Genomic DNA, 13,882 nt, shown 5'->3' with positions numbered 1-13,882 from the left:
TGTTCAGTCTATGGGAAGGATGTACAAAGAAACAGCTATGCATCAATATCTAAAGGGCTGTTGTGTGAGAAAGGAGTAATACCTTTGGGTAATATTAGAATAGAACAGAAAGACAAGCATGTAGAAATTGTAGTGAGGTAGATATTACTTCAACACAAAGCAGATCTTTCATTCTCTGTTCTTTCAACATCAGGGACTGAAATAGCACATCACTGTCCCTCCTGTGAAAAAGCATAAGTTCAAAATAAAACGTAGAAGGGAAAGTTAACTCCACCCTTGCACTAATGGATGCTGTGTTGGACTCGGATGGACAGGTAACACGAAATAAACTTATGTTGAACAAGACAAGCTGGGCCAAGGACCTGAAGATGCTTTTGAGGTACTCAGGCAACATTCATCTGGAGATTTCCAGCAAAAATTACCTGGCTTTCATCAACCATTGTCCATACGTCAGAGGAAACTCCAACTGCTACAAACGGTGCCTACAGAGGAATCTGTTCATAGATGAAGAACCATAATAACAATGCTTCAGACCTGTATCTTGAAAGGAATGTCCACCAATCTCTGCAGAACACAACTGAAAACCAACTGGTACAACCTACTCTTTTTTCCACAAAAAAAGAGGAATAGGCAGGAAGAAGCTCCAACTGTTTGAATACCATCAGGAATCCCTGCATAATCCTGAGATGGCATCCGGTATTCAGTGGGTCGATAAAAACAAAGGCATCTTTCAATTTGTATCAAGAAACAGAAAAACTGCCTGAACTCTGGGGAAAAGAAAAGACATCTGGAAGATCGTTACTTATGACAGTGGCCAGGGCACTAAGGAATTATGGAAGAATTGGGGAAATCACCATATCAGGAGAAAATTAACTTACCAATTCAGAGAAGCCATACTCCAAAGACTCTCTCCAGCTTATATCTTGGGCAAAGAGATTTTCTACTTGCAATACCTTCAACCTGACCAGGAATAACTCAGTTTAAATGCCTGGAATGCAAATCACAACTATGCATATGCTGATTGTCATGAGTTAAGTCACCCAGATTGCTAAATAATGCTCTCCCATTTCTTGGTATTCTGGTTTTGAAATTTCTACAAGCTTCAGGATGTTTTTCAGGATTTTTCTTGCCAAGCAAATACAATCAGCTCTCCAAAATCACAGTTACCACAGATTCGGCCAGTCAGAAATTACAAACATTTTTTTTAAAAATTGCATGAACATCTTGTCATTATTTCCTAAACAACACCATGTAACAACTATTTACACAGCATTTACATTGAGTTGTCATTAAAAGTAATCTAGGGGTGATCTAATGTGCATGGGAGGGTAAGGGTAAGTACTATGTAAGTACTATGCCATTTTGTTCCAAGATCTTTAGCCTCCTTGGATTTGGGTTTCCCAAGAGGTCCTAGAACCAGCTCCCCACAGATACCAAGAGACAGCTGCGCTGGAGAGGCAGGGGAATGATTAACATCATTGTTACTGTCTTTTATCAAATAGAATATAATCTACACTATTTTGGGGGGAAATTCTACCCATACATTTATTATTTCAGATGACCAGCCCTTATGTGAAAATGCAGACTAAATGATCTTGGTATTATTATTCTTTGTGCAACATTTACTTTTAGATTAACAATGCTGCCACTGATGATTTGATTTATAGGGAAGGTCTTCAAAAAGTTCATGGAAAATGTGTATTTTAAAAAAATTAGGTGTGGTTTTCAATTTTTTTAATACCACAGTAAACTTATTACTTTTTAAATTACTTATTTACTTAAGAGATTGAGAAATAGAGCTCCCATCCATTTGCTGGTTCACTCCCCAAATGCCTAAAATGGCTGGGGCTGAGGCTAGGCTAGGCCAAAGCTGGGAGCCAGGAATTCAACCCAGGTCTCTCATGTGCATGGCAGGGATCCAACTACTTGATCTATCACCACCACCTCCCAGGGTGCACTTTAGCAGGAAGTGGCAATTGGAAGCAGAGTCAGACCTTGAACCCAGGGACTCTGATGTGGAATTTGTTATCTTAATCACTAGGCTAACCACCTGTCCCTAAACTTATCTTTTAAATTCATTTTCCCAGGAACTTTTTGAAGTCTCCCTTTCTACTAATTTTAACATTTTATTGTCATATACTCAGGTGAAAAAATTACTCTTAAATATTTGGCAGCTTTAGAAATAATTTTAAAGTAATAATCACATATGATACAATATTTCTGCCAAATATATTCATGGCCTTAAGATTTCATAGCTAAAAAAATTAAGTGAGTCATACATTTTTTGATAATAGCCAATCTAACAAATATGAAATGATATCTCATTATAGTATTTTTACATTTTCACTTATCTGAATAAAGATGCTGAGCATTTTTATATAGTTTTTAGTCTTATAGCTTCTTTTGAGAAATGTGAACTCCAACCCTTTGCCCATTTTTAATAGGACTGTTTGTTTTCTTGTTATTGTATATGCATTCTTTTTATATTTTGGCTATTAGCCCCTTATCTAATGCATGATTTGCAAATATTTTCTCCCAATCCCTGGGTTGTGTCTTCACTCTTTTAATTTATTTCCTTTGCTTTGTAGAAGTGTTTGGTTTTATGCAAGCCCATTTGTCTATTTCGCTTTCAATGCCTGTGCTTATGGAGTCAGATCCAAGGAATCTCTGTCCAGACCAATGTCATTGAGCTTTTCGGTTACTTCGGTTACTTTTTTTTTTCCTAGTAGTTTAGTAGGTTTGGGTTTTATGTTTAAGTCTTTAACACATTTTGAAGTGATCCCTGTATGAAGAGTGAGATAGGGGTCAATTTTCATTGTTCTGTATGTGTATTAGCTTTCCCTACACCATTTACTGAGCAGTTTGTCCTTTCCACACTGTATGTTCTTGGCACTTTTGTCAACAATCAATTAACCATGATATGTGGGCTTATTTCTGAGCTGTCTTGTTCCATTGGTCAATGTGTACTATGCTCTTTTTTGTTTCATTTAAAGATTTATTTTATTTTATTGAAAGGCAGAGTTACAGACAGACATAGATCTTTCATCAGCTGGTTTACTTTCCAAATGGTCACAGTGGCCTAGGACTGCACCAAACCAAAGCAGGGAGCCAAGGGTGTCTTCCAGGTCTCCTATGTGAGTGCAAGGGCCCAGGGACTTGGACCATCCTCTGCTACTTTCCCAGAAGCATTAGCAGTGAGCTGGATCAGAAGTGGAGCAGCAGGACATAAACCAGTGCCATAGGGCATGCCAGGGTTGCAGGCAGAGGCTTAACTTGTTAAGCCACAATGCCGGCCCCACCATGTTCTTTTGATTACTGTATCTTTGTAACATATTTTGAAATCCAGCATGTGATATCTGCTACTTTGTTCCTTTTGAAGCAGATTGCTGCTGCTATATGGGGCTTTTGTGCTTCCAAATGAATTTTAGAGTTTTTTCTATATCTGTGAAGAATGACATTGGAATTTTGATTATAATAGCAATGAGTTTGTGGATTTCTTGGAGAAGTATGGATATTTTAGCAATATTAATTCTTCCAACTTACAAATATGGGATGTCTTTCCATTTCATCTTCAATTTCCTTCATCAGTGTTTTTTTGTTTTGTTTTGTTTTGTTTTTGTTTTTGTTTTTTTCTTGCAGTATATAGGTCTTTCATGTCCTTGTTTAAATTTACTCCTAAGTATTATTTTATTTTTTATGTTACTATAAATGGAATTATTTTCTTGATTTCTTTTTCAGACTGCTTGTTGTTAGAGTAGGATGCCAGATAGAAATACCACTAAACAATAGTGAAAATAATTGCTATTGATATTGTGTCCTAGAACTTAACTGTGAATCTGTTTATTATTTCTAACATATTTTTGGTGGAGTCTTTTGGGTTGTATGTAAGATCATGATAACAAGTGTTGGTGAGTATGTGGAGAAAAGGAAACCCTTACATCTGTTGTTGGGAATATAAATTAGTACAATCATTTTGAGAAACAGTGTGGAGGTTCTTCAAAACACTTAAGGTAGAATTAACCATCTGATTCAACATTCCAATTCCACTCCTGGGTATATATCCAAAGGAATTGAAATCAGGGTGCATAAGTGATGTGTGCATTCCCATGTTCATTGCATCATTACTTATAACAGCCAATTTTGAAACAACTTAAGGACCCTTAAACAAATGAATGGATATTAAATGTGAGTTACACACATATCTATATCTATAAGGTAGATAGGTAGATATGGGGATAGACAGATTGAGGTAGATATCATGTTGAAATAATATTCAGTTTTAATGAAAAAAACAACAGCAGGAAATTTTGTCACCTGAGTAAAATGGATGGATGAATGTAGAAGACATTTATGTTAAATAACATGAGTTGGACACAGAGAAGCAAATACCACCTGATGTCACTTATGCGGAATCTAAAAATTCCGGATGGCGGAATGGTGGTTCCCAGAGGGAATGGGGTGGGGATAGGGGAAGGAAGATGTTGGTCAATGAGTTGTAAAGTTACGATTAAGTAGGAGGGATTCCATTGCATAGAAGGATGACTATAGCTGTAATAATATATATGTCAAAATAACTAAAAGAATATTTTCAAATGTTCTAATCCCAAGAGCTAATAAATATTTGAAGCTATGGATATGTTACTTTTCCTTGATCGCTGCACAATGTAATACACACTAAATGTACTGAAATACCCCATTTTACTCTTTTAACTAAAAATAAAAATTAAAAAATAAAATAAAGCATAATTCATACAAGCTAAACATATAGCTGAAATTTTAAGAAAGAAAGAAAAAGAAAAATCTCCCTGCACTGAAAATGAAGAGGAAAAACTTGCATGCTCAGGTGAAATTCAGATGGGATGGAGAAGAAAATTGTCCCCGGGCAGTTAGCCTAGCCATTAAGGCACCACAATTCATAAACATAGTGTCTTAATGGCTGACTCCACTACAGATTCCAGCTTCCTGCTAATGCACACCCTGAGAGGCAGCAGGTAAAGGCTCAAATACTTGGATTCTTGCCACCCACATGAAAGACTTGGGTTGAGTTTGTGGATCCTGCCGTCAGTTGACCTAGCTCTGGCTTTTACAGGCATATGAATAGGGAATCAGAGTATGAGATCTCTCTTTCTCTCTGTTCTCTGCCTTCCAAATAAATCATATCAATCAATCAATCAATCAATCAATAAAACGTTAAGAAGTAGTTAGCCTTGTTAGCCAATGTTTTTTAACACTGAAACAAAGATAAAGTCTAAGATCTTGGGCTCCAAAATGTCAGGGAGTTAGAACTGAACCTTTGATACAAAGGAGAAACGGAGAAGGGCTTTACTCTCAATAAAAAGGTAGCTTTGCATGAATTAGGAAAGAAGTATGTTTGTTGAAGGAAACTTCCTCTAGGCCACCCATGCTTCCACCTTGGAACACAGACTTTTCCCCCAGCTGATGTTTCTAACAAATGGTATTCACCTTCATCAGCCATGAGAAACTGGTGTGCTGGTAAGCTCCCAGACAGTTATACATGAAAATAATCAAGAGAACACTCACTTTGGCAGGGTCCTAAATTCTAGTCAGTATCCAGCTAAGAGATTCTACATGGGATCTTTGATTCATAAAAGCATATTTTGGATTTTTTAAAATAACACATCCCATAATCCACAGAATTTTGTCAAATTGAATTCAACCTGTTCCATAGCTAGTGTTACAATTCAGCTTTAAATCTAAAGAAAAGGAAACAAATCCTTGAGTCAACCATCTGGAACATTTCACTCTTTCTTATTTTGAGCTGCAGATGTTGACTGTTGTAAAAGGAGGGGAGAGACCTGATTGTTAGGATGCCCACCCTACTTTCAACAAAAACACTTGGAAGTTATGTCAGATGTTTTATATAATTCAGCTCTATTTTATTAATTAATATCTATCTAGTTAATTACCCACATATGTGTACTAAGAACAACAGCTCCCAGGTATTCTGTGAGAGCTTACCATAGTAAGTAGTAAGCATGAATATTTTCCCTGAAATTTTCTCACATATACATATATTTTTCATTGTACTGAAATAATCATTATGTGTGCTGGCAATGGGGTATAGCAGCTTAAGCTGTCACTTTTAACACTGGCAATTCATACTGGATTGTCAGTTTGCATACTAGCTACTCCTCTTCCAGTTCAGCTCCCTGCTAATGTTCCTAGGAAAACAGAGGAAAATGGTAAAAGTGCTTAAGCCACTGCTGTTCACATGAGAGACCAGGATAGAGTTCCTGGCTCCTGGCTTAAGCCTAGCACAATGCTGCCTGTGCATTTGGGGAGTAAACCAGTGGGTGGAAGATATGTCTGTCTCTCCCTCTCTCTGTTGCTTCACTTTTCAAATTAATTAGTGGATATGATCATTTTGTATATAAAAGAGTCAAAGTTTAGGAACATAGCAGTTAATAGGCAAAATGGGATTTAGGTCTGAATGCAAAGCCCCACCTCCTAATCGTGCCTACCACCACTGTGTTAAAAGATAGTCCAGATGGCCTATTACATTCTTAGAGGCTCATCAAGGCATAGCGCAGCTGAATAAAAATCATGTAAAAAGTTGTTTAACATACAGATGTGAGGTCTCCACACTGGAGACACTGATTCTGGTAGGGAACCCAGATCTTTTATTAAGAAATTCACAAAAAGGTTCAAAGATTGTGGAATAGCAACAGGATGGTCTGACTCATGCAAGGCAAAATTAATATTTAAAATGGAGAGGAAGTACATACCTAAGATAGAGACATGGGAAATCCGCAGTGGGAAAGCCAGGAAAAGCGATAGAGACAGTCCAGATCCAGATCCACACCCAAAGAGCAAATACACACTTTAAAAAAAAAAGTGGAAGCTTGGACCGAGGCAGGAGAACACCAGCCCTGGCAGACCAGGTGAGAGGGGCTCCAGGAAACCACAGCACTGCAGATAGCAGCTGGAGGGAGAGCTTGGTGAACCACTTTTACAGTTCCATATGAGCCCCCTGGGACAGCAGAGGCAGGAAGAGAAAATAAATAATTAAATAAATAAACAAACAATCAAACATACCTCTCTGCCCTCTCCACCACCCTGCTACAGCAGAGACCTGCAGCCAGCCATGAGAAGTATCTTGTTTTGTTTTGTTTTGTTTTGTTTTTGACACAGGCAGGTGGCTGCCTACCCCAAATCCTGCCTGTGTACTCAGCAATAGCAGGAGTCGCCTCACCCGCCACCCAAATAACAAGGACCACAATGATTCAAAGAATGCCTTCCTCCTCCATGCAAGCTGTACAGCAATTGGAGGGGAGGGGGAGCTCTGCCTATGGGAATCTCCTACCTGCACACCGCCATCAAGAAGTGAGCAGGACTCCAGTGGGTGGGGGTTCTACCCGCCCAGATCTAACCAGAGAAAAAAACCCACCCAGGGAGCTGAGTCTGAAAAACAGTGACTGCATTAGAGGAGACAAAGTGTGGCCAGGCCCAGGGTAACATCAGAGTGCTTCCCCACAACCCCCTATTGCAGCTCATAACAGAGAGAACCATGCTCACCAGAAAGACTCCACAGATCAAATGTGCAGTTCATTAAGCAGTGCAAATGAATGCTAAGCCCACCAGGAACTATCACCAGGGCATCCCACAGCTGTGAGAGGGAGGGCAGGTCACCCCAACAGAGGTGACCATTCTCCTCCATCCATATAACCAGAGAAGAGCTATGAGACCCAATGAGGGTCTTATCTTAGATACTAGCTCCACCCGGGAATACTGAACAGAGCACCATGGCCACACCCAGCATACACCTCTTGGTATTTACTGAAAGCGCAGAGGTCCCAGTAAGCCACCAAGACATAGACCAAAGATAAAAGCCACCAGACAAAAGAAAAAGAAAAAGATACAACACAAATGCTGAAAAACAAAGGAAAAAAAAAAAACAAGAATAAGGAAGACACTATGAACCCTCAAAGGAACACTACAACATTTCAATATTAGAAAGTGAAGGTGAAGATTGAGGCGTGGTGTGCTATGCCCTCCTAACCTCCTGCATGGGCCAGGCAGGCAGGCTTCCAGCCAGGCGCAGGATCACCCACAACAAAGGAGCTAAAATCAGTCCCTGTGCAAGAACAGTCTCTTCAACAATGGTGCTGGGAAAACTGGATTTCCACATACAGAAGCATGAAGCAAGACCCCTACCTTTCCTCTTTCACTAAAATTCACTTGAAATGGACAAAAGACTTAAATCTATGACCCAACACCATCAAATTATTAGAGAACATTGGGGAAACATTACAAGACATTAGCATAGAGACAGAGTTCTCTATGCTATGACCCCAGAGGCATAGACAATCAAACCAAAATTGACAAATGGGATTATATTAAATTCAGATGCTTCTACACTGCAAAAGAAACATTCAGCAAAGTGAAGAGGCAGCCAATAGAATGGGAGAAAATATTTGCACACTATACAACCACTGAAGGATTGATGACCAGAATATATGAAGAGATTAAGAATCTCCACAACAACAAAACAACCTGGTTAAGAGATTAACAAAAGGCTTAAACAGACATTTTTCAAAAGAGGAAATCCAAATGGCCAACAGACAGATGAAAAAATGTTCAGGATCACTAGCCATCAGAGAACTGCACATCAAAACAACAATGAGGTTTCACCTCACCTCAGTTAGAATGGCTTTCATAAAGAAATGAACAAACAACAAATGCTGGTGAGGACATGGGGAAAAAGGTACCCTAATTTACTGTTGGTGGGAATGTAAACTTGTAATGCTACTATGGATGACAGTATGGAGAGACCTCAAAAATCTGAATACAGATCTACCATATGACCCAGCCATCTCACTCCTGGAAATTTACCAAAGGGAAATGAAATCAGTAAGTTAAAGGTTTATCTGCACTCCCATGTTTATTGCAGCTCAATTCACAATAGCTAAGGCATGGAATCAACCTAAATGCCCATCAACTGAACACTAAAGAAATTATGGGATATGTATACTATGGAATACTACACAGTGGTAAAAAAAAAATGAAATTCGGTCATTTGCAACAAAATGGATGAATCTGGAAAACATCATACTTAGTGAAATTAGCCAGTCCCAAAGGGACAAATACCATATGTTTCATTTAATCCATTACTTCCCCCACTGTCTTCATCTGCTTGGGCTACTGTAACAAAATGCCATGGACTGTGTGTCATGTTAATAACATAAATCTCTTTCCCCAAATTCTTAAGGCTGGAAGTATTGGAAGATGTTTCCTCATAGGCAACTGTCTTCTCATCTAGCCTTACACAAGAAAAGGGACAAAGAGGTTCTCTCTTGGGCTTCTTTTGCAAGGCCAGTGACCCCATTCATAAGGGTTGCAGCCCCATGTTCTGACTTTCTCCTTAAGTCACTATTTCCTAACAGTATCATCTTAGATGCGACTATTTCAACATGTGAATTTGGGGAAAACATAAACATTCAGACCATAACAGTAGTATAGTCAATGACTAATTTCTTTTCTCTTACAGCACCTATGAATTTCACATCAGTGCTTATTCAAGGTTCAAGCATAGATGTTAAAAGCACTTTGTGATATACCACTATCTGGCTCTGCTGAGTTCATTCTTTGCTTCCCAAACCTTTTCTTTTACTGTGTCTATTCCTTTTTGCACTTGACCAGACACCTGCATTCATAGAGACCAGTCAGATCTGCTACAATATTTTCATATCATCTACTATGTCCTTAAATCATTGTCTGGGTATCAAACCTCCAAAATGCTTCTGAGTAGCTGGGCCAAACATTGGGAATCAATAATAGGCAGGAACCTGATTGCATCTCTTAGCAGTCTGTGTATGTTTAAGCACAAGTCTGAGAAAAAAGAGTAAAACCTTAAGGGACTTAGGAATGATATCATCAAGTCTGGGCCAGAGGAAAATAGACCAATCTTAGCAAAATGTCATTGGCCTCAGCCACACCCCTTCAGATTCCATTACACAGAAGAGACATTGACAAAGTCGTATGACACGTGACAGCATTTGAGGAAGAGTCAGACACTGTTCTCTGTGTCGTGTGCCAGAGCCAAACATAGTTCTGCAACAGTGTTGTAAATATAGCTTTGCCGAGCTTCAAACTACTCTGGACCCTTCAAAGGATCACAATGTACTCACAGATTAATTCAAATTGTTAATGCTAAATTTGTGTTTGGTCAGATCTGAAATTTAGAGATCACTTTATTTACGAGTTCTTTGTTGGATTGCTTTTATATTTGTTTTTATTTTCCTCTAAGTAGAGGCGAAAATACAAAACACAAACACACAGCGGTAGGCATAGTGCTATGCTATTCCCAGTGACAAAAACCAAAGTTGCCTTGAATGGCAATGGGAGGCGTTCCTAGGGAAAACATAAATGATCCTCCACCAAAATATGTTTCAACAAAAAATGTGCCCTTCTTGTCTTTGCTTTTACTTTTAATAATTCTCTCTCTCCATTACCCTTCCATATCCCTTAAAGAATTTCTCAACTGGGTTATTAACTCTTAAATGATTCTTAAGGAATGCTACAGTTTCAGGTTTGTCCCATTTCTTCCTTCCTACTGGAACCCTGACTTTGTTCAGGGGCCCACAACTGCCCCCTCAAGCTGTGGCTTTTAGAGGCAGCTGAGCCACGTTCAGTTTGACTGAAGTGGACTGGGTTGATCTAAGGATGACTCCTTTCCCTCTAGTCGATTGGTTCAGAAATAGACATGTGACTCCATTCTGGCCTATGAGATGCCAGAAAAGGCTCACTAGAGGCTTCTGAAAAATACCAACTTGTTCTGTGGGAATAGCCCCATAGGCATTACTATGAAAGACTTGTCTGGAAAACAACCCTTTCTAACATTAAATTCAAAATCAAAATCACCACATAAATTAGTATGAAGGCTCCCATTCCTTGACATAGTCAAGCAGTGGTTGGATTCTTGTAGAATCTTAGGCTAGGTAACGTAATTCTAGAAATTTAGTCTCTGGATATTACACATTCTTTCTGGAACATTTGCTATATGCTAACTGATTAAGTTATGTCTCCAGTGGGCTCAGTAGAATTAGCACAGTCTAGTAAATAATTGAATCAATGGCATAACCAGAATGACTGCTTAAATATTCAAAGCCAAGGTGAGTGAAGACTCTTGAGAACGGAGGATTCTGAGCTTCGTTGAAACCTATGCCCCCAGCTAAATTAGTTCACAAATTTCATTTTGATAGTTTAGCCATTTGATGACCTTACTAAAAAGGCATTGCAGAGTTGCAAAAAATGCAGTTTCTACTTGATAAAAGGTAAACATTTACAATGCTTATTTTATTTATTTATTTATACTTTTTTTTTTGACAAGCAGAGTTAGTGAGAGAGAGAGAGACAGAGACACAGAGAAAAGTCTTCCTTCCGTTGGTTCAGCCCCTAGTGGCCACTATGGCCGGTGCTGCACCAATCTGAAGCCAGGAGCCAGGTACTTCCTCCTGGTCTCCCATGTGGGTGCAGGGGCCTAAGCACTTGGGCCATCTTCCACTGCACTCCCGGGCCACAGCAGAGAGCTGGACTGGAAGAGGAGCAACTGGGACAGAATCCAGCGCCCCAACAAGGACTAGAACCCAGGGTGCTGGCACCGTAGGCAGAGGATTAGCCTAGTGAGCCACGGCACCGGCCTACACTGCCTATTTTAAAAACAAGTAAAACTAAATATTCATTAATAGGTGAGTCTTGGGGCAAGGTACTGCCTTAGTCTTTTATCCTAAGAGCATATTCCTGTATACAACAATGAAATTGGTGATTTGTTACAGGAGATACTTTTCATTACATAAGACTTAGTGATATCCTGTAAAGAAAAAATGAAGGTACCATATGTTGAGGTCTTGTCACACTTTATTTGCTAATGAATTACTGACTACATTTTGCAAAATGGAATTTCTGTATCATGCAACTGGAAAGAAATTAATACACACCTTACTTTAATGAACCTAATTGTGCTGGTTTGTCCAAAAGCTTAAAATTTTATGGCTTTCTCTTTATTTTGGCAAATTATCAACCAACTCTCAGCAGTTTCATTAATAGAAATTCTCAGCGGAAGAAATGATGGGATTATAGAGTGAATTAATAGCAGAATGAAAAATCTAGGTATAGGATTCCAGACCCTGTCCAGCAGGAAATATCACCTATCACATGCTTGGCGAGTGGGATCTCATCTTTGTTTAAAAAAAAAAAAACTGTTTAATTTAGTAGTTATTTTTCACTTGAGTGAAAAAAAGAAGGCGTGAAAAAGGAGGAGCCCAAGATCATAGTGATGAAGACAAAAGGAAACCAAAAGTTATGACTGCAAAATGTGACTTCTGGAATATTCTGAGTGTGCCAGGCTTGTGTCTCTGGAATTACTTGCACAAGGACAGATGATTAAAGGTGAATGAGCTCCTTGAATATAAGGATGAGCTTAGACCTTTATAATATGAGGAAACAGTAAGCACTGGATAAATTCTTAGTGAATAAATAGATGCTTTATTATGCTTTAAAATTTATAATTGAAGTGAAGAAATTAAATACATTGGTGAGAAAATTTCAAAGATTTAGTGATAGAGCAGAACCTAAAGGTAAGTATTTTAAAGTCTGAAATGAGTGATTTTAGCATCATAAGATCTTACAAGAGAGAAAGAGGAGCCACGATAAAACAGAACAAAGAAAGAATACAAGAAACAAATTATTTTTTCAGTCTCTAATCACGCACAGAGAGTCAGCCATAGACCACACACACCACGTTGGTTACATAAGACTTTATCACCTTTGACAGCCTAGTCATAAAATGTAAGTATACACCGTCATGTTCACACAGTGAGAAAATCATCCTGTGGAGTATTTCTCAGGACATGTTCTGTAATTAAGCAAGGCATGACTGTCTTTAAAAAGTTAGTTCAGGAGGGGGCCAGTGCCATGGCTCACTTGGTTAATCCTCCACCTGCAGCACCAGATTCCCATATGGGCATCAGGTTCTAGTTCTGGTTGCTCCTCTTCCAGTCTAGCTCTCTGTTGTGGCCTGGGAAATGCAGTGGAAGGTGGCCCAAGTGCTTGGGCCCCTGCACTCGCATGGGAGACCAAGAGGAAGTACCTGGCTCCTGGCTTCGGATTTGATGTAGCTCCAGCCTTAGCAGCCATTTGGGGGGTGAACCAACGGAAGGAGGACCTTTCTCTCTGTCTCTCTCTCTCTCACTGTCTAACTCTATCTGTCAAATAAAAAGAAAAGAAAAGTTAGTTCAGGGGCCAAGGTTGTGATGTAGTGGGTTGAGCTACCACCTGCGACACCAACATCCTTTATTGGCCCATGTACATGACACAGCTGCTCTACTTACCTTCTAGCTCTTCTCTAATTAGAATAATAGTAAAACATTATTTGTAGTTACCACAAGTCTATAAATCTTTTTGCAACAAAAGTCACTTGATTAAAATATACTTCCATTTTCAAAGGACTATGAATTCAAATTCCTTAATGAAGAAGTCTGAGTTTGTTTTTTTTTTCATTTTTTAAAATATTGATGTTTACCAATATAAAATGAGTCAGAAAAAATAAAATCTAAATAAAATGATGAAATTAGAAAAGGCTGTTTATAAAACTGATCAACAATAAAAATTTAAATCATATATGACTTGTTTTTTCTAATTGTCTATAATCAACTGATTGTGTATCTTATCTGTTAAAACTAAAATAAATAATAATAATAAGGACAGATGCTAACAAATTAAATGGAGTTGTTCATAGACTTTCTCTCCTATATCTTTTTGCCTTTGTCCAATGCCATCAACAAATGGAGCTATATCATTCCAGAAATCAGTAATCAAGCATTCAGACTTGCAAAAGTTAAGTACTCCAGAAATAGGCATTTGG

The 13,882-nt window shown here is 38.6% G+C and overlaps 1 pseudogene; it reads left to right on the top strand.

Moving 5' to 3' along the window:
* Positions 1-331: 331 nt before the first annotated feature.
* LOC133756683 (transcription factor Spi-C-like) lies at positions 332-1,052 on the top strand (annotated as a pseudogene).
* Positions 1,053-13,882: the final 12,830 nt, after the last annotated feature.

This window comes from Lepus europaeus, chromosome 3 (assembly GCF_033115175.1).
Source record: "Lepus europaeus isolate LE1 chromosome 3, mLepTim1.pri, whole genome shotgun sequence".
In the NCBI taxonomy this organism is placed as follows: domain Eukaryota; kingdom Metazoa; phylum Chordata; class Mammalia; order Lagomorpha; family Leporidae; genus Lepus; species Lepus europaeus.
This window is presented reverse-complemented; position numbering and strand designations above follow the sequence as displayed.